This window comes from Globicephala melas, chromosome 7 (assembly GCF_963455315.2).
Source record: "Globicephala melas chromosome 7, mGloMel1.2, whole genome shotgun sequence".
NCBI classification, from domain to species: domain Eukaryota; kingdom Metazoa; phylum Chordata; class Mammalia; order Artiodactyla; family Delphinidae; genus Globicephala; species Globicephala melas.
In genome coordinates, this window is record NC_083320.1 from 58,636,713 (window position 1) to 58,656,260 (window position 19,548).

General features: G+C 39.4%; 1 protein-coding gene and 1 pseudogene across 2 annotated transcripts in view; one reads left to right on the top strand and one right to left on the bottom strand.

Moving 5' to 3' along the window:
* Window positions 1-19,548, top strand: part of SP3 (Sp3 transcription factor) — a 65,246-nt gene that overhangs the window by 29,921 nt on the left and 15,777 nt on the right. The gene's annotated exons all lie outside the window — the stretch shown is intronic.
* On the bottom strand, window positions 9,190-10,211 carry LOC115850045 (SERTA domain-containing protein 1-like; annotated as a pseudogene).

A 19,548-nucleotide genomic window follows, 5' to 3' on the forward strand; every position in this document is an offset into this window, starting at 1 on the left:
TTCCTGGGAACGTCTCAAAAAAAAGGAAGAAATTGATGATGCAAGAAGAAGGTATAATGGAGGAAAGTTATTACGAAGGCAAGCAAGATGAAATACAGGACACAGGTATAGAGGTTGGCCACAGAGAAGAGTGGGAATAATCATGTTTTAATGGGAAGGGCATGGGATAGGGCTTTGCGGGTACAGATGTGTTGGTAGGAAGATAAGGTCATTCTTGTCAGGTTGCTTCTGATTTCCTTTTGTTATAAGAAGCTGAGATGGGTGAGGAGGACAGGTTTTCGAAATTTAAGAAGGAAAAAGGCATGAAATGGTCATCTGAGACAATTGCAAAGTGAAATTATTGGTGAGACAGTTGCAGGTGTTACTGGGTGCTCAGTTGAATAATTAGTACAATTGTGTTTTTTCTCCAGTTACCTTTAGTTGCTTGCATGCAGGTGCAGGGTTAACTCTTTTCTGTTTCCTGGTAGAAAGTTCCAAGTCCTTTTGGTTTTATCTCTGCCATGTTTTTGTGATCTGTTCTTCCTTTCCATTCTCATTTTATTAGTCTGGCTTTTACTGTTCTCCTAGGCTGTTGTTACAATAATTTGTTTTCCATGCCTCTAATCTTTCCTCTTTATAGTGCATTTAAAATTCTTTTTCGAAAAATTTTTTCTTGAATAATAAGTAATACCTGCACAAGGCATGCATTCAGAAAATATATTAAAGGGTAATCATTAAAGAGTTAGTCTCTTTCCCTCCTTATCTTAACCCCCCAGTTTCTCTCCCTAGAGATAGCCATTGTTACCAGTTTTTTGGTTTTTTTTTTTAACTGTATGGAATATCTCTGGTGGAAGGATACATTTACAAACACTACCATACCTATGTATTCTCTACCATTCCCTGAAATTGTACCATTCTTCTGCATAAAAAATTTTTATGTTGGATCTCTTAATATTACAAGTAGAGAGCTATCTCATTCTTAGCAGTGACAGTAACAGTGTTCTATTGAACAAGTATCTTGTCATTTAGTAAGATCCTTATTGGTGGGTATTTATTTTCTATCTTCAAATTATACTGCAGTGAATATCCTTATACACATATTTTTTTTCACTTATGGAAAATATGTGTATCTGAAGAATAGATATATATCTAGAGATTATATACATCTTTAATTTTGGAAGATACTGGAAGTTGTTCCAGTATATCCTTTACATCAGTGAACACAGGTCATGTTGTTGCCTTCTTTAAAATCTTCACTGGCTCTTCCATTGCTTTATTTTTTATTTCATTTGTATTGAGGTATAATTGACATGTAAAATTGTATTCCATTGCCTTTAAATTGAGGTTTACTTACCACTGTGTATAGAGTTCCTGCTGTGTCCAGTGCTGGGCATACAAAGGTGAATAAGATACTTCTTGCACCAGAATTGTTGATAATCTAAAGATTAGACTGGGTATTCTCAGTCTCCACGTGACTGATATTTTCGACCTGATAATTCTTTGTTATGGGGACTGTCCTTTCCATTGTAGGATGTTTAGCAGCATCCCTCACTAGATGCCAGTCGCACCCCTTAATCCTTCATTCATGACAATAAAAAAAGGGCTTTAGACATTGCCAAATGTCCACTGGAGGGCCAAATTTCCCCCCTTTTCTTTGAGAACCATTGGGTTAGGCAGTCAGGTAGAAGATTCTGATGTAATGTGGTAAATGGTACACTAACATTGAACCACAGTTGGGAACAGGGAGGAGTAGAGGAGTAACCTTTGAGTGGACATCTTCCAAGGCTTAGCTCAGATACTACCTCATCCCATAGCCTTTCCTGACTCCTGCCTCCTTTATTTTTAATAGCATGTTTCTGTATTACAGTTAACATGTTTGTCTTCTTTTGGAAATCAGCCATTATTTCTCATTCATCTTTTGATCTCTGCATTTTTTGAGAGTGAATGAATGAAATGTCAGTAATAGGTACAGGATAAACATAGGTTTGTGTGGTAACATATAATGTAAATTTTACCTGCTTGCTTCTGAAATGATTAACTTGGTTCAGTTGTGTGAGATTCCTGGTACTTGTTTATTTTATACTGCTTCCAGTTGTGTAATTGTGTTAAATGTGTAGCTTTTTAAAGACTCTTGGCATTGAGAATTATGTTTCAGAAAGCAATCTATAAATCTGTGGGGGGAAAAAAACAAGAGAAGCAAAAGGAATTTAGATTTAGTCTTGTCTGCATATGAGGAAATTTAGAAGAATTAAAGTTCAGAGAAGTCTTAGATCAAAGAGGGTTCCAGCTGTCAGGGAAGATTTTATGGAAAAGAGAGAACTTCAGTAGAGGAATATAGATTTGTATAGGTAGAAAGATGAGGGGAAGGTATGTTCTAACAAGGCAAAAAGCCGTATAAGTGAGAATAGAGACAGTCTATCCAGAAGACAGTTTAATAGCCCAGCATTTCCCAAAAAATGGCTTGTAAGATATTAATGGGTATTATTAAATAGGTTATGAAAAATTCTCATTAGCTTATTAAAGTCTGAGAAATCCTGTGGAAAATAAAACTGACTGTTTAAGGAAAGGAAGTAGCATCCTTTTTCTTTTTTAGACTATACATCTCTGGAGATAAGTATTTCATTGGGTTAATTGTGAGAAACGCTTTGGGAAATGCAGTAACAGCATAAATAGAAGGCTTTGATGTTGTCTGGGGACCAGAGACTGTTAGGACATGTTTGGGTAAGAGTAGACAGCGCTAAGTACTATTGGTGAGGATTTTAATATTTTTAACGTAGGTCCTTGAAGGTTTTTGAACAAATGAATAACATGAATAAGTCAACTCTTTGTACTTTAAGAATATATTGGAATGGGAAGAAACTGGCACTGTAGATGATAGGAGGCTATTTCAATTATACAGGGATAAAGTAAGGAAGTAAAAATGCTCGACATTTCAAAAGATAAATCTACAGGATTTAGTGATAAGCTATCTGGAATAAAACATGAGTCCTTTAGGGCTTCCCTGGTGGCGCAGTGGTTGAGAGTCCGCCTGCTGATGCAGGGGACACGGGTTCGTGCCCCGGTCCGGGAGGATCCCACATGCCGCGGAGCGGCTGGGCCCGTGAGCCATGGCCACTGAGCCTGCGCGTCCGGAGCCTGTGCTCCGCAACGGGAGAGGCCACAACAGTGAGAGGCCCGCATACCACAAACAAACAAAAAAGATGAGTCCATTATTTTAAAAAGATCATACCATGGGCAGAGTTCGGAAGGGAAACTGATCTGGGGGAAGTAAAGGGATACCAGTTTTAATGGATTGAATTTGTGGTGCTAGGTTGCAGTGACTATTGGTGATAGAGATAGAGGACTGAGCTCAAGACAGAGGACTGGAATTCTGTAGAAGAGAGGTGATAACATGAAGTCATAAGTAGGTAAACTGAATGAGAAAGTTATAAGTAGGTAAACTGAATGAGAAAGTTATAAAAAAGATATGGGGGAGATTTTTGGGGATGGGAACTATAAATTAATTAGGTACTCTGTTAGCATTAATAAAAATGCATGAAAATGTGTATATTTGGTACCATTTCTAAGATATTCTTTTAGGATTATAAAGTTTTAGTGGGTAGTAGATTTCTTTGGGTAGCAGAAAAACAGGTATTTCTCTTCGATGTCTGGCATCAGAAAGTTTAGTTTGGATTCAGTATAGTTTTGGTTTTGTTTGTTTGTTTGGGGTTTGGCTTTGTCTTATTATTTTCTCTCAGAAAGTCGTCTACATTGATTGCTTATTAGTTCGAGATATTATCACTTATTCTTTATTTAAGAGTTTATTTTACCCTGATTCATAATTAAGGTAGAATACCCGGCTTCAAAACAAGGATTTTATAGGGCAGTATTAATGGTTATATGAAACCAATCCCCATATATACCAGCACACATGTATTCCCTAAGCAAAATTTGCTGTTTTATTTACATTAGTCCCTCCTTGTGATGCTTTTTTTTAATTAATTTTGGCTGCGTTGGGTCTTCCTTGCTGTGAGCAGGCTTTCTCTGGTTGTGGCGAGCAGGGGCTACTCTTGTTGCGGAGCATGGGCTCTAGGCATGGGCTTCAGTAGTTGTGGCCCGTGGGCTCTAGAGTGCAGGCTCAGTAGTTGTGGCACATGGGCTTAGTTGCTCCATGGCATGTGGGATCTTCCCGGCCCAGGGCTCGAACCCGTGTCCACTGCATTGGCAGGTGGATTCTTAACCACTGTGCCGTCAGGAAAGTCATGATGCTCTTTTATTGCCTACCACTTATACCTCACTGAGATACCGTTTAATACCTAAAACTTCATGTAATCCAGCCAGTATCTTGGGTCCTCTAATAGGGTAAAATTCTTTCTTTGGATGCTTAAGTGAAGGTGGAATAGAGTGTAAGAGTTTATTTTTTAGAAGAAAGGGGTTTCAGCCTTAGACCTGTGAAAGTAGAACTTTAGGCTTTGAAGTAATACCTTTATTTGGGATGACTAAATAGGCAATTGGTTTTTTTTTTTTTTTTTGGCGGTACGCGGGCCTCTCACTGTTGTGGCCTCTCCCGTTGCGGAGCACATGCTCTGTACGCGCAGGCTCAGCGGCCGTGGCTCACGGGCCCAGCCGCTCCGCAGCATGTGGGATCTTCCCGGACCGGGGCATGAACCCGTGTCCCCCTGCATCGGCAGGTGGACTCTCAACCACTGCGCCACCAGCGAAGCCCAGGCAATTGGTTTTTATGTTACAGTGTTAAATGGCGGAATGTTAACTTCTAAAGGAGATAAGGAAATCTTTTAGAAAAAAGTAGTAGAAGTATCTTTAGTTTTGATTAATGTTATTTTCCTCTCTTTTGTCCACTTTTGAGGAATAAATGTGGCTTTTCCTCTGCCATTTAATTTTTCTTCAGCCTTGTTTCAGTGGCAGTAGTCCCTTGGAAAGGCTTGATAAGAAAAGTTAAAGAGGATTTGAAGTACTTGTTTGCCAAAATGAAGTAAAAGGAATAGTATTTGAGATCTAGTCACACTTTTTCAATTGCTTTTACTGACTCTTCAGAAACTTTATTGAAAAAGTTACGTTTCATAGCAAAGAAAATGCATTTGTCCTAGAGTTCTAACTATCTAGTAGTAGCTTACTACGTCATTGCCTTATTTGCTTTTTGAAGTAGGTGTCTATTGGGAAAAAAGGAAAATTTAAAAGATATAGTTCTTTGAAGACATAATTTGGAAGTTTTTAATTGCAGTTTAAAAATTGGGTGTGATGATCATTAGAGCTATCTACCTGTATTTCCGGATTTCTTTCCGGGCACAACCAAGTTGGATGCAGCTGTGTAGCTTGCTTTGGCCAGTGAACTATGTATGCTCTACTGACTGTTCTACCAGGCTGGATCTGTAAGTGAGGAAAGCATACAGAACATTCTTGGCTACGGTGGACATGAATAAAAAATAAGCCTTCGTTTTAAGCCACTGAGATTTCAGGGGCTGTTAGCTACTGCAATTTTATTTTGCCCTGCATGGTCTAATATGGTGGCCACTCGCTCCATGATGCTGTTAATAAGCACTTGAAATGTGGCTAGACTGAATTGAGATGTGATTAAGTATAAAAATATAAACTGGATTTTAAAGATTTGGTATGAACAAAATGTAAAATAACTCAATAATTTCTACATTGCTTGCAGGTTGAAATATAATTATTTTGGGTATATTGGGTTAAATGAAATATATTAATTTCACTGTTTCTTTTTACCCTTTAAATGTGGCTACTAGAAACTTTACAATTGCATATGTGACTTGAATTATATTTCTATTGGGCAGCATTTATGTAACCTATCCTGACTAAAATCAAAGTTGGTACAAGCAGTAGGGTACTCTAACAGAACCCCTCAAATGTTGCATTGGTCAGGGGTCAGGTAGCAAGGAAACTGATATTAGAGGCTGGGAAGATGCGATGCAGAGAAGCATTTGGTAAAACTTGCCTGCAATAACTTGGAAGGCCAGTAATGTACCTAATGCATTTATAGCTTTAGGGACGAGGCTGGAAAACAAATTGTATTTTAGCTGTTGTTGGCTCCATTTGACAAGATGGAAGAAAAAAGAATGAGCTAGAACATGATTGGCTAGTTTGCAAGTGGGAATGAAGAGCAATAAAGAGAGGCCAGAAATTTGGGGAATTGTAGGATTGGAAGAAGCAATTGTTTCTCACTGTCAGTCAGTAAGAGATGAAACTAAGAAGCCTTTTGAGCAGATAATTAAAACTTTTCTGGCAATCAGCGTTATGACCATCACTCATTGTTAAAAAGTCTGAATGGATTAAGGTGATTCAGAGTAAAGGTCTACTTAAGGGGGTGGTGCCTTTCTGTTGGGTTAGGGAAAAGAGACTTTTTTTTAAAGGTATGGATTCCCTACTAAAGCCAGGTAGTTCCAGGGCACCCACAATTAAATAGAGAGAAATAGATAGCACACAGTCTCTTGGGGCAAGAAAGCAAAGAAATGTAGAAAGTCTAAAAGACATATCTAGAAAAAAAGCTATGGTTCTAGACATTGGCACTTGGCAATGGCTAGAACAGATAAGAAGTGTCTAAGTTTTTCAGGGAGTTGTACAGCCCAAGAAACCAGCATGGAAAGTGTGAAGAAAGTGTGATTGCATGAGTTGGTCACCACCCCCTAACCTTCTACCAGCAGGCTGAAAATTCCTCTTAGCTAAGGATGTACACTCCCTGTGTTCACTTCACTTGTGGTGGAGGAGGATAGCAGGCAAGAAAAAAAATCTCCTGGAAGGTAGAGCCAAAAGGCTCAGAGAATACTAGACTGAGAAATTCCTCCCAGTGATCAGTCAGAGAATTCTCTCCCCCAGAACTGAGAGCACTTACACTATCTGTTCAGCGGGGTATGTGAATTGCTATGAACTATTGACTATTTTATCTCCTGTTCCTCCTCTTTTGAACAGGAGTGTTTTTTATGGTTATACTTAGCTTTTTCTATCATTGTATATTGTGTCTGTGAAGGGAGGTAGGTAACTTGATTTAGTAAACAGGTCTTTGTGAACAAGGGCCACGTCTGGACCTGAGAGCTTTGAGCTTGGTGCTATAACTAGGTGGGATTTTTGGGTTATCTTCTGCATGAAAGGGGACAGGTGTATCCAAATGTGGGAGGAAAAGTAAATTGAATATTTGATCAGCACAGGGACTTGGGAATCATGCTTCTTCATAAATAGACCACTTCTCTTCTAAGCACATGATAGGATTGCCCTTTCATGCCATTATTGAAATCAGGCATGGCTCTCTGACTTACTGTGGCCAATAAAATGTGAATGAAAGTTTAAGAGCAGGATGTGATTTACCACATTACCTTTTACCTTCCTTGGCAAGACAATCTTGGAAGCATGTGTCAAGTGGAGGGACTGTGATAAGCAGATCTCTCCTGCCAACCAGAGTTGGACATGTAAAATTAATGAGAAATAAACTTTTGTTATGTCAAGCCACTGAGATTTGGGGATTGTTTGTTACTGTACCACCACCTCACTAGTTCCGATTGATGTGTTAGGTTATAATTTTAGTCACAGTAGGTGCTCAATAAATGTTTGAATTGAATACATTGAAATTTGAGGGCAGAAGAAAATGTACAAATTCTGAAACTGCCAAAATACAGCTTTTTGGCTTATATTCCTTATAATAGCCAAGCCCACACATGGACTAAGTGCTCTCTTTTATGTAGAGGTAATATGGCAGAGAGATTGTAGAAGACACAGGAAAAATTAGAGAACAATGAAACCTGTAACATTTTAACTAGAAATAATTGTTCAAAGCTATACGTAGCATCATTATGGTTTACTGGATGATTTAAAGCATTGTTTCCTCTTTCTGGTGGTAAAAGCTCAAATTAAGATTGTTGAATCTATAGAAAGTGTAGTGAATAATCCTTAGAAAAAGTAATATGCATTTTAAACACAGGATTGAGGAAATCAAGGGACTGTTTTGTTTAAAGGGAATATTTTTTTAAATGAGGTGAGTAGGGGAAAAACCCTAAACCATTATCTTTTTTTAACCCTAGTGTCAGTGGCAGCAACATCAGTTTTAGTTCAGTGCTAGAGCAGAACCTAACCTCAAATGAAGCCTTAGGTAGAACTCCAGTGTATAACACTGATCTTATGGGGTTGCTCTGATTTATATGAGGATCTGAGACTTTATACATAGTCATCTTTTCTGCTGACACCTGTAGTGTCTTTTAAGAAACTATAGTTTGAAAATCCCTTTGCTGGAGCAGGTATAGCCACTGTGGCCATCTTCATTTTTTTTTTTTAACATTAAAAAATATATATTGTTTGTTTGGGTTGCGTTGGGTCTTTGTTGCTGCACGGGCTTTCTCTAGTTGCAGTGAGTGGGGGCTACTCTTCATTGCGGTGTGCGGGTTTCTCATTGTGGTGGCTTCTCTTGTTGCAGAGCACAGGCTCTAGGTGCATGGGCTTCAGTAGTTGTGGCTCGCGGGCTCTAGAGCGCCGGCTCAGTAGTTATGGCGCACAGGCTTAGTTGCTCTGTGGCATGTGGGATCTTTCCGGACCAGGGGTCAAACCCATGTCCCCTGCATTGGCAGGCAGATTCTTAACCACTGTGCCACCAGGTAAGTCCCCATCTTCATTGTTTTCAGTTTGGGTTTCTTAGGAAAAGCTTTAGGTTCTTTCTGTAGACCTAATTTATCCAATATTTATACACAGTTTTAACAATCCTGGCTGATTTCCAAGTTTAAAACTGGCTTGGAGGATAAACATTAGAATGGACAATGGATGTGTAGCCTGAGAGATGGAGGATGGAAGAGTTGGGAAGAAGGCAAAAAAAAAAACCCCAAAAAACCCACAAGTAGATACAAGAAATAAAAAGCCAGAATTCTGTATATGTTTTTAGTACAATGTTCTAGGGCTTGTTTACTACCATAAATTATTTTTACTAATGAATTTGAGTCATTAGACTGAGCTTCCCACTAAAGAAGGTAGGTAAATATATAATGAATTCTGGAGAGATGTCCATTCAAAATATGGTAACCTGTAGTTATCTGGTAAACTACCATCCTAAACAACTCATGCCCTGAAGGTTTAAAATTTTAGACGTTTTCTATGTATTTTTAAAGTGATATACAAATAATTAAACATTGAAGTAGTAGATCATACTCTTTTCTTTTCTTTTTTTTTTTTTGAGACTTCCCACGACTGGCTTTAATTTCAAAAAAACTGGTTGGGGTCTTTTCCCACATCAGGGAAAGAGTATACCAAGCTGTGCCTCCAGGGATTCAGCACTGGGCCTGGTCCAGTCACATTCCAGCCACCAGGCCCTGTCATTTCATCACACGGGCCAATTCCAGTCTACCCCCATCAGCCAGAGACCAGAGGACGGAGGTGAAGTTGCCCAGGACTGGATTCTTTCTCTCCAAAGCCCCTCTCTAGGGAAGCCAGCTGTGTCTTTCAAAGGAGAGTTGGTCCAGCCACCAGGCTCAGTTTGGACACCAGATCAACATCCCAGCTCTGGGGGAGTCAGCACCCTGGCCCTGGTGGCCGCTCCAGTGCCTGTGTGCCCACCAGCACGTCCATGAGGTAGTCCAGTTCGGCCTCATCCAGCTCTGGAGCTTCTTCCTTGCCTGGCCCATCCTCAGGGCTGGATTTGTGGCCCTCAGAGGCTGGTGCCCAAAGTTCACTGTCATACATTGTGTCAGTGTCCTCAAACAGGCCCTCAAGCCCATCGACCAGCAGACATCCAGTGGCTGGGCCGAGCAGGTCCAAGGCACCCAAGCTGGGTGCGGCTCCCCCAGTGGGGTGGCCTGGTGGCCCCTCATCTACCAGGGGCTGGGGAGCCTGGCTCAGGCCCTCAATATGGCTGAGGTCCTCCAGAAGGCTGGCCATGGAGGCTGAGAGGGAGGCATCAGAGCTGGCCAGCAGGTTGTCAGCTATGCCTGGGGCTGTAGGCAGGCTGGGCATAGGTGGCAGGGCAGCTGTGGGTGCCATGCACGCCTGAATTCGCTGCAGTGTGTTCACTACCAGCACCAGGTGCTGCAGGTCCGGTTCACTCTGCCTCAGGCTGTGGTGGAGCTTGAGCACCGAAAGGTCAAAGAGGGAACGGGAGGCCACGGCTGGGGGTGCGAGGCCACGGCTGGGGGTGCGTGTGCCACTGCTGGGTGGCCAGGATCCAGCCACCAGGTGTCGACTGCCAGGGCTTCTTTCCCCTCCTCCTCCTCCTCTCGCTTTTGCTTCAGGCCCTTGTTCAGCATCATCCAGCTCACCAGCTGCCAATCAGAACGAAGAGGGAGCCACCCGCAGCCCATCAGGAAGCGGTGGCGGCAGCACTGCTCGCCCGGTCCCCTTCAGCAACTGGCGCCTGAGTTGAGAGACAAGACGCAGTTCTCCATACTCTTTTCCAACGTTTAATTTTTTAAAGAGTTTTGTTTGTTTGTTTTTGGCTGCGTTGGGTCTTCCTTGCTGTGCATGGGCTTTCTCTAGTTGCGGTGAGTGGGGTCTTCTCTTGTTGTGGAGCACGGGCTCTAGGCACACGGGCTTCAGTAGTTGTGGCTCGCAGGCTCTAGAGCGCAGGCTCAGTAGTTGTGGCGCACGGGCTTAGTTGCTCCGGGGCATGTGGGATCTTCCCGGACCAGGGCTCGAACCCGTGTCCCTGCATTAGCAGGTTGATTCTCAACCACTGTGCCACCAGGAAAGTCCTTTTAAAGAGTTTTTAATAATTAAAACTTACAAAAGAAACCCAGGTTATATAAATTTGAGATGAGCATATAGTATACTATATGCTATTGCCATTGTATTTCAACCAATTATGATAATACATAGTATTCAAACAACTATCTGTTCTTCCATAGCTATTTTTTAAAATAGTGTTTTAACAGATGACTGCAAACCAATTTTTTTTTTGACTGTGCTGCGAGGCTTGCAGGATCTTAGTTCCCCAACCAGGGATTGAACTTGGGCCCCTGACAGTGAAAGCGCCGAGTCCTAACTACTGACCCTCCAGGGAATTCCTGACTGCAAACCAGTTTGGAAGAGAATTTTCTTGCAACATGAAATTAGAATGGATTAGTAGTAGAATTAATGTAGAGCTATATTTTGCACCCTTGGTGAGTAACATAAACATAGCTTTGTGAACATGGGAGAAGATATGTTTATCTACCAGATGGATGATATAAAAACTGAGAATAGGATTGTGAGAGGTGAGGTTAAAAAACAAAATCATGTATAACTTACTACGTTTTTGTATATTTCCCCTTTTGGCCTTCCTAAGAAGACTTAAAAAAAAAAATTGGTCCTGAATTGCTTAGGCTGAGGAGGTGTTCTGCTTATTCCAATGATGATTAGGTGCTAGGGAGGTAAACTACTGTAGAGATCCAATTTATATTGTGGTCACGGTTTGTTTTGAATGAAGAGCAAAATTATATCTTCCAGTTTAAATACTAGTATTCATAACATGTGACTTCTGGTTATCATCTTGTCTCTAAAAATTGAATCTACTCTTAGTATGAATGTTTGGTACTGTTAGGATTTGAATAGTGAGAGTTGTGAGAGCTGCTGGTAACAAATCACTTTCTTATTGTTTCTTAGAGGGCAATCAGGACTTTTTGAGAACTATCTTTTTGGTATTATTTTAACCTGGGGGAGTGTTGGAGGAAAACAGCTTTTACTTTTTAAAAAACTTCGGAATAGTTTTAAAGTAGTCTTTATAAATCTGAAATTAGAGAGGAAAACTAGTCTCTGCAGCTAATGGAGGAAGGGATGAATCTTAGCAAAGAGTACCGTTTGCAGTAATATCTTATATTGATGTGTATCCTTCATAGTTAATTTGAACTTCTTATCTGTGACACTGAAGATTTCATCTGTAAGATTCCTAACATAAGTCATCTCTGAGAGTGGGAAGTAACGGGAGATTTTCCCAGATTTTTAAAAATTATAGTAAAAAACACATAACATTAAATTTACCATTTTAAGTGTATAGTTCGGTAGTGTTAAATATATTCACACTGCTGTGCAACAGGCTGTAGAACTTTACATAATGAAAAACTGAAAATCTGTATCCATTCCCCTTCTTTCCTCTTCCTAGCCCTTGGCAACCACCATTCTACATTCTGTTTCTATGATTTTGTCTACTTTTGATACTTCATATTAGTAGACTCATAGAGCATTTGTCCTTTTGTGATTGGCTTATTTCACTTAGTGTAATGTTCTCAAGGTTCATCCATGTTGTAGCACATGACAAGATTTCCTTTTTAAGGCTGCACAATATTTCATTGTATGTCTATACATTTTCTTTATCGTCCCCAGATTTTTTAAGTCGCACTGGTTTGAACAAACTACAATTAAAACTACATATTCATATGTAAGGAGGCTAGACTGCTATTCCTGGGAACTAGCCCTGGGAGGGAACTGATTTTTATTTTTTTGGCGGTACGCAGGCCTCTTACTGCTGCGGCCTCTCCCACCGCGGAGCACAGGCTCTGGACGTGCAGGCCCAGTGGCCATGGCTCACGGGCCCAGCCGCTCCGCGGCACGTGGGATCTTCCCGGACAGGGGCACAAACCCGTGTCTCCTGCATCGGCAGGTGGACTCTCAACCACTGCGCCACCAGGGAAGCCCCCTGGTTTTTTTATTGAAGTATAGTTGATTCACAGTGTTGTGTTAATTTCTGCTGTACAGCAAAGTGATTCAGTTATATATATATATACACATTCTTTTAAAAATTATTTTCCATTATGGTGTATTACAGGATATTGAATACCATTTCTGTGCTATACAGTAGGACCTTGTTGTTTATCCATTCTGTATATAATGCATCTGCTAACCCCAGACTCCCAATCCATCCCTCCCCCGTACCCCCTCCCTCTCGGCAATCACAAATCTGTTGTCTAAGGACATGGATTCTTTGAATAAGATGTTGTCGGGCCCTTGACATCTGCCCTCCATTGTGCTCTACCTCAGAGGTCTCAGACTTTGCAAAGTTACACACAGGTAATGTTTCCCATCCCAGTTTTCCCCAAATTATTATAGTGACCACCGTAGGGTTGCCAGTATTTGGATGTAGGGGCGGTGCTAGGTACGGACATTTTTAAAAGCGCGGGAACTGATTTTTAGCAATGTTTATAATACGGTTTTGCATAATTCTTTGTCTTATGTCCTGGCTCCACCACTTTTTAGCTGTGTGACTTCAGGCAAATAACTTAACCTCTTTGTTTTCTCATCTAGAAAGTTGGGAGAAAAGTATGACTAAAACCTTAGGGTAGTTGGGAGTACGAAGTAAGTCAGTGTATGTTAAGTGCTTGTAATAGTGTCCAACAAGTAGTAAATCTTATATGTTATCGTCATCATAGAGTAGAACACTGTTCCTTTTTTTTTTTCCACACCTTTATTGGAGTATAAATGCTTTACAATGCTGTGTTAGTTGCTGCTGTACAACAAAGTGAATCAGCTATATGTATACATATATCCCCATATCCCCTCCCTCTTAAGCCTCCCTATCCCATCCCTCTAGGTTGTCACAAAGCATCAAGTTGATCTCCTTGTGCTGTGAAGCATCTTCCCACTAGCCATCCATTTTACATTTGGTAGTGTATATATGTCAGTGCTACTCTCTCACTTCATCCCAGCTTCCTCCCCCCGCCACCGTGCCCTCAAGTCCGTTCTCTACCTCTACGTCTTTATTCCTGCCTTGCCACTAGGTTCACGAGTACAGCTTTTAAAAAGTCCATATATATGCGTTAGCATATGGTATTGAACACTTCCTTTAACAGTAACTTATTTAGTACTTCAGATTAAAGTGAAGTTAGTATTTCACTGTTCACAGTGTATTAATTGCAGGTCATAGTCGCTCTCATATATTTGTGGTATGTCTGTAAAATGAGGTCTTCTGTAAGGCATATTAGAAAATCAGTCATTTCCAGTTATGTTTATATCTATGTGTGTGTATCTTACAAAAGCTTGTATTGTTTAGATTTACTAGGAAGAATACTCCTATTAATGTATAATCTCCAGTTGGGTAGAAAAGGTTTGAAAATAATTTGGGAAACTGCTGTAAAAAAAAAATAGAAGGGGGTTGGATTTGAAAAAGATTAGTAGAGATGAAATAAAAGATTAAATTTAAGTGGGGGAGGGGGAAGGGAGCAGTCATAGAAGAGTAATGATCCAAATCTAAGGAGATAGGGTTTATGGGAAAGAGATTGCTTCATGTTAAAGCAGAGATTTTATATATATAAAGTTTATATTTGTTAAAGAAAATTTGGTTTTAAAACCTTCCCCTAAAGTGTTAACCTCTTTTGATCAGATTAGTGAACTTATATTTTTAGGAATCCATGTCTATAGTTTAGAACTATCCCATTGAAAGAAAAACTAGAAAAAAAGACTTGGTAGCTCTGAAATGTCCATAGGAATCTAAATAGTTATGAACGTGAAAATGTAATTAAACAATATACGAGATCTTGTAGGATTATCCTGTAATTCTCTTTAGGTGATTTTTATAGCAGGTGAAACTGACTAAAGAAAAATGTAAGGAAAATAAACTTTCAGAATCAAATGAAGTAATTTCATCAGTACTTTAAAAATTGAAGGCAGAGAACATGAAAGCCTTTGATAAGAACAACAAAATCCTAATGATACGCTATTGATAAAGGAGAATGTCTCATTTTATCAATAGTACTGTAATTCATATTTATCTGGTATTATTTAAATATGCATGTTTCAGACTTGATAAACCAGTAAATAATTTATCTTAAATATTCAATTAGCTCTATTGACAAATAAGTAGCAAATAGTCTCAGGAGGAGGCATTTAACATTTTCTTGTAATATTTTTAATAGAAATCTAAACATACTCTTGTTATTAATGCTTAACTAATATTGATTATACAGATTGCCATTGGTGCCTTCACTAATTCCATGTCATTTGTGTTTGTGTTACATATGATAAGCCTGCTCACTTACCCACTTTTTGTTGCTTTTAGCATGCTGCTGCATATTGCTGTTTATATGTACTTGGATATGCTTGGATTAAATGGAATTGTATTTTTTGGTTTTAACTGAATGTCCTTCAGAGTGGACAAGTGGCTTTAATATTCATGTAAAGAAACCATGGATTAAATAGAAAAGAAATGCAAGTATCATTGAAAATGGTAGAGTTTCCATCTGCTATTGATAACACTGAATCTTACCTAAATATTGTTGTGACATTATCTAATATTGAGCTATCGCAGTTAACAATACATTTGTTTATCTTATATAACTATTTGTGTTTTATACTGTTTAATAATCAGTTAGAATAGTATTACTTGTATATACTTAATAAACACATTTACGGGGTGCATGTTCACAACTTTACTAATAGTGTCGAACAATCAAGAAGATTTGGAGACCACTGGCTTCATCCTCTTCCTAATCCACAAAAACAGCCAAACTCTTTGAAGTCATCAGTGCTATATAGTGGTGTCTGTGGGAAGTTGGATCCATCTACACCCTCACCACCACACTTCCGTACGCCAGTCTCTACTTTTTTGGTATTCCTCTACTTAAAGTGTATTAATGACATGTTAAAATAATACCTTTCTGTTATTTTGTGTTTGTCCATTGGCTATACAAGAAAATTAGTCTTATCTTTGTAACCATACTGTGTTGTGTGTGTGTGTGTATTTTTTCATCATTTAAAGTCTCTGTTTCTCTCTCTTTTCCTTTAGCTCTTACCGAGGTGTGCAGGAAATTGGAAAAAAATTTTTTTTCATTTATATATCCCTTTCACAAACTTGTTTTATTGGGGTAGGCCTTGAAAACAACTATAACTATGGCACAAAGATACTGTCAGTCATATACCAGGCCAGGTGAAGTGGACATTTAAGCATTTTGAGGTAGAGAATAGATATAATCAAAAACCAGTGCTGTTAGTTTATAAAGTTCTTAAATGTATACTCAAATGTCCTTGAGAATTTGTTTCCATTGCTTACATTTTTTTCTTGCGTTTAAAACTTGTTATTCCTTAAGTACCAAAAATCAAGTTTAAATAAGCATGTTCATTTTTATATTACTAGTGTATATTATATAGGTAGTGCTACTGAAAATAAAGATGAGTTTACACTATTTCAGGTAGTGTTATGTGTTAAATCTACCCTTGTGGGCTAGTTTAGGACCTTCAGTGCCCTTTTTATAATGCTTACTTTCCCTGCAGAACTCTTGGAAAGACTTGTATATACTTGTTTCTAGTTCATTTCCTTCCATTTTCTTGAATGTACTCTGGGCAGGGTTGTATTCCCACTTCTCTATTGGAACAGCTCTTGTCAAGATATTACCACATTGTTACATCCAAAAGTCATTTCTCAATCCTCATTTTACTTGACTGACAAGCATTTGACATCTTTGATTATTTTCTTCTTTTCTTTTTTTTTTTGTGGTACCTGGGCCTCTCACTGTTGTGGCCTCTCCCGTTGCGGAGCACAGGCTCCGGACGCGCAGGCTCAGCGGCCATGGCTCACGGGCCTAGCCGCTCCGCGGCATGTGGGATCCTCCTGGACCGGGGCACGAACCTGTGTCCCCTGCATCGGCAGGCGGACTCTCCACCACTGCGCTACCAGGGAAGCCCCTGATTATTTTCTTCTTGAAATGATTTCTTCACTTGGCTTTTGGATACCAGCTTCCTCCTGTCTCACTGGCTTTTTTTCTTTCTTTCTTTCTTTCTTTTTTAATCACTGCTTGTCAGCTTTGAAGTGCCTAGGGTTTCTTCCTATAAATATATATATATACTACATTCCAGGTGACTCTCAGTAACCAACTGTAAATGTTGATGATGCCCAAATTTATATCTGTGGGCCATACTTCTGTTTGAACTCCAGATCCGTCAGCCGCCTAATCAACATGATCATTTGGGTATTTCATAGGTACTTCAAAACTTTCATATCCAAAAATGGACCCCTGAACGGCACCCCTCTCCCGTAATTTTTTCTACCCCCACTCTACTCTGTTTCAGTTAATGGCAACTCCATCTTTTTAGTTGCTCAGGACTAAAACCTTGGAGTTATATTTAACTCCTTGTTCTCACACCTCACATAAAACCCTGTTAGCAAATGTCTTTGACTCTACCTACAAAGTATTTCCTGATTCTGACCATTCCTTACCACTTACTCATTAACAACTAGTTTTACGCCACTGTATCACCCCTCTACTCTCAGTGGCTTCACTCACTGAATAAAATGTAAACTTCTATTTTTTTTTTGCGGTACGCGGGCCTCTCACTGCTGTGGCCTCTCCCGCTGCAGAGCACAGGCTCCGGACGCGCAGGCCCAGTGGCCATGGCTCACGGGCCCAGCTGCTCCGCAGCATGTGGGATCCTCCCAGACTGGGGCACAAACCCACGTCCCCTGCATCGGCAGGTGGACTCTCAACCACTGCGCCACCAGGGAAGCCCTAAAATGGAAACTTTTAGTGGCCTACAAGGTAGTACACAACGTATAACATCATATATAATCTTATCCCACCTTTACATTTTTATCTCTGCTATCTTGTTACTTACTACTCTTCTTTCACATTCATTTCTTTCTAGCCACACAGGCCTCCTTGCATTTCTCTGAACACACCAAGCATACATCCACCTTGCTCTTCCTTCTACCTGGAATACTTTCCCCCACCTTCTTGCTCCTTTGCCTCCTTCAGGGTCAAATGTCACCGTATTAGCAAAACCTTTTCTGGCCACTTATTTAAAACAGCAAGTACTTCTCTCCTTTCACTTTCTGTCTATCCTTACCTCACTTTATTCCCATAACAGTTCACCACCACACAAAATGCTGTGTACAGTTGACCCTTGAACATGGGTTTGAACTGCTCAAATCCATTTACACGCAGAGTTTTTTCAATAGAAAATACAACAGTATTACACGATCTGCAGTTGGTTGAATAGGCAGATGTATACGGAAGGAGAACTATAAGTTACACAATGGCACTCCTAACTCTGCATTGTTCAAGGGTCAGCCATATTTACTCGATTATTTGTTCTGTCTTTTCCCACTAAAAAGGAAACTTGATAAAGACATGAGCTTAACTGTTGTTCACTTTTATCCTTAGAACCTAGAACAGTGACTGGCATATTGTAATCACTCACATATTTGTAGAGAATAACATTATGTCCTAATCTTCAAATTGACTTAATTTTTGGAGCACAGTCTTCTTTTTTTTTCTTTTGATTATGACTTTATTCTTTTACAATAAAATCCCTTAGACATTTTTTTTCTTTTTCTCTTTTTTCCCTTTAATTCTTTGTCCCATAGCACAGTGTCTGATATCCAGTAGATTCTTAATAATTACTTACTGAATATGGAAGTGTATTATCATGCGTTTAAGACACTGGAAATTCAAATGAGAAATAAAATGTGATTAATTTCTTGGTCTTGCTACTGCGTTATCTTAACGAGGGGTTTATTAATTTCATATGGACTAGTGCTTAATAGTGCAGGCTCCGAAATTCAAATGCCTGGGTTCAGATCCAGTGCAATACTTTGCTGGGAGCCCAGTCATCTTAAGGTTTTGTTTGTTTATTTATGTTTTTGTTTTTAATTCCAGTGGTGGGAGAAGGGGCTAGTTGGTTATACAGGAACTAGAGATGAAACCACAACAAACATTGATTGACTGTCTTTAACAAATTCCCTAAGTCATCTCCTATAGATTACTTTAAATTTTTTTATTTAGAATGATCTTTCAAAGTATAGTATACACTCAGAAAAATGTACAAATCATAGGTGTGTAACGATGATTTTTTATAAAACAAACACATAGGAAAAATTACCACCTGGATCAAGAAATAAGATATTGCCAGCAGTTCCTCAATCTCCCTGTACCTAGTCATTACGCCTCGTAAAGGTAGGCAGTCACTGTATAGTAGTGTTTCCTGTTGCTTTGAGCTTTATTTAAATGGTATATCTGTCTCTCTATAGATAGAGGTATTATATGTAAGAGAGAGTGTGTATGTGCCTTCTTTTGTTTAAAATTATGTCTGTGGTGTTCCTGTTGCATGTAAGTTGTTAATTTTCATTGTTTTAACATATTACACTGTATGAATGAATATATTATGATTTTTCTATTCCAACACTAGTGGATATATGAGTTACTTCCAGTTTAGGATGAATTTCTGTACTTTTGGTGTCATGTGTATATGCCTTTCCGTTGGAGTGAAATTGCTTCCGTTATAGGGTATACATAGGTTCATCTTTAAAATATACGGTCAAAAGATTTCCAAAGTTGTTGTACTGATTTACACACCCACCAGCAGTGTGGGAGAGTTTCAGTTGCTCTATTACTTTGCTAACAGGTGACCTGTTAAAAAGTTTTAGCCATCTTGGTGGATGTGTAGGATATTTCACTATGATTTTAATTTTAATTTTCCTGATATCTAATAATATTGAGTACCTTTTCATACTTTTGTGGGCCATTTTGATGGGTATCACTTCCCCTTCTCCTGAGCTTTATAAACAGTAGATTTCTGAGGATAACTAGGTACCATGCAGGACCCTAATGCAGCATGGTAAAAAATATTTTGCTATTATCTACACTAAGATATAGAGGAAGATACAAACTTGACTGCCTAGTACTGAAG